Source organism: Sprattus sprattus (genome assembly GCF_963457725.1).
Source record: "Sprattus sprattus genome assembly, chromosome: 2".
NCBI classification, from domain to species: Eukaryota; Metazoa; Chordata; class Actinopteri; order Clupeiformes; family Clupeidae; genus Sprattus; species Sprattus sprattus.
The window spans coordinates 15,196,442-15,198,941 of NC_137921.1; the positions used below are offsets into that span (position 1 = coordinate 15,196,442).

Here is a 2,500-nt window from a genome sequence, read left to right on the forward strand (position 1 = left end):
CAAGGAAGGCTATGTCCATGTAGAGGTCACACACACACACACACACACACACACACACTCATACTCTCTCTCTCTCACACACACACACACACACACAAACACACACACACTCTCACACACAGACACACTCACTCATACACTCTCTCTCTCTCCACATGAGTCACGGCTGCTTCCTCAGCAAAGAAAATCAAATAAAGTTGTCTTCAGCAGCTCTCCAGTTGGTAATATACTGCTGTGATGTTTGTGTTTTGTGTGTTGTGTATGATCTTTTGTGAGTTAGTGTGTGTGTTTGTTTGTGTGTGTGTGTGTGTGTGTTTGTGTGTGTGTGTGTGGTAGTGCCTTGAGGCCTTTTTGTATTGGAGGTGTATTGAAAGGAAGTTATTGGATTTGTGTTTGTTTGTCTGTGTGTGTGTGTGTCTGCGTGAGTTGAGAGGGGGCCTTGTTCCCTCTGTGCTGGGGTATTACACTAGGTATGTTTAGTTCTTTAGTTCTTACTGAAAGTTCCCCATAGCAGGCTTTAACCCAATGAACAGGGTCTGTCTGCATCTTTTGAAGGTTGATTTGTATTCCTCATTCAAGAGTATTCTTTTCTCATTTCCAAGGCTTTACATTGTGTGAGTGTGTGTGTCTGTGTGTGTGTGTGTGTGTGTGTGTGTCTGTGTGTGTTGTAACAGGTTGCAGGGTGGGCAGTGCAGTAACTGAGGAATCAGGTCACAACTGGCAGTAAAAAGAGGGTTTTTAATAAAGTTTGTCACTCAAAACAGGTACAACTCAGGGGTTTCCATAAACTCAGGCAAAGGATCCTTCAACACAACTTAAAAGTCCAAAACACAAAATGTTCTTGTTCCCTCTTCTTCCTAATAAACATCAACTTAAACTACTTTCCTTGTAGTCGGTTGCCAGTGGGTCTGTCCAGGCGGTTTCCGGCTTGGGGCTATCCTTCCCCCTTCCGGTTGTGGCCTAGTAAGCGCTTCACTAAGCGCTTCCATGCACGCTCCCAACGCACATCAGGTGCGCTCTGCTCTCTCTGGCTCTCTCCCACACAACAGGCACCACCTGCCTTATCTGCTCCTGCAATTAAGCACCTACACCTGGGTGCCTGCTGCATTCTGGGGCCTGTAGTCATTGGGCCGGCGGCCATCTTGTGGTGTGGCAGCCAGTCCTCCCGGGAAATGCCACACCCCACTATAAGCTGGCCCACCGTGATGCCACACATCCTTCTCCCCGAACCTGACGCCCTCGGCAGGATAAAATCAGTCCAAAAGGCATCACAGTGGGACAGGTCATCTGCTTCTCCAATGCGCCATCCTGGCCTGTGAACGACAGAGACATTAAACAGATGGTGGTTTAGAACCCATCTACTCACCCTGCTGTTTGTCTCTTTTTCACCCTGTTTCTTATTCTTCTCCTTTGGTGCACTGTCCTCTGGGTCATCTGCCTCGACCCCGTTGTGGTCTTCCCCCAACTCTTCTTGAGCAGGGGCTGCCTCGGCAGCAGACTGGGCTTGAGCTTCCTTGTTAGCTGGTGTGACTTCTTCTGAGTCATCAGAGTCCCCTTCACCTGCGTCGCTCTTATCAGGATTATCTTCCTTAGCATCTTCATCATCAACCTCTTTATCACCATCACCCACGTCTTCTTCATCACAGTCGTCTTCACCCTCGTCATCACCTTTGTCTTCATCATCTCCAACATCACCTTCTTCATCACTGACATCATGGTCCTCATAGACATCATATTCGTTGACATCTAGGACCACCTGCGCTTTGAACGCCTCTGCTGGACGCATCCATGTGGCGGTCAGCTCGGTAAACGCTCCAGCGCTGCGCATCTTGGCTAGCCTCTCCTCGGCTCTCGCACACAACTCACCAGACCAGGCGTTCTTCTTAGCAGCCTCCTGTAGGTCAGCCTCAGTTGGGTTGTCCTTCAGCCGCATCTGCCGTAAGGCTCTACTGGTCTCAAGCTGGGCCACCTGGCTCTCCATCAGCATCCTCACCAGTTCTTCCATTTTCTGTTTGGTGCTCCTTTGCGTGAAGTATGTACTCCTGTATGTCCTCTTAAAAGTTGAGACAAACCTTCACCGTCTTCTCTGCCACTCGTCCACACTTAAGCCCGTGTTGTCCCTGCCCGCATTCTCCACCATGTGTAACAGGTTGCAGGGTGGGCAGTGCAGTAACTGAGGAATCAGGTCACAACTGGCAGTAAAAAGAGGGTTTTTAATAAAGTTTGTCACTCAAAACAGGTACAACTCAGGGGTTTCCATAAACTCAGGCAAAGGATCCTTCAACACAACTTAAAAGTCCAAAACACAAAATGTTCTTGTTCCCTCTTCTTCCTAATAAACATCAACTTAAACTACTTTCCTTGTAGTCGGTTGCCAGTGGGTCTGTCCAGGCGGTTTCCGGCTTGGGGCTATCCTTCCCCCTTCCGGTTGTGGCCTAGTAAGCGCTTCACTAAGCGCTTCCATGCACGCTCCCAACGCACATCAGGTGCGCTCTGCTCT

The 2,500-nt window shown here is 49.1% G+C and overlaps 1 protein-coding gene across 1 annotated transcript in view; it reads right to left on the bottom strand.

Annotated features, from left to right (window-relative positions):
- mettl24 (methyltransferase like 24) overlaps window positions 1–2,500 on the bottom strand; it is a 26,969-nt gene that overhangs the window by 9,674 nt on the left and 14,795 nt on the right. The window lies entirely within an intron of this gene.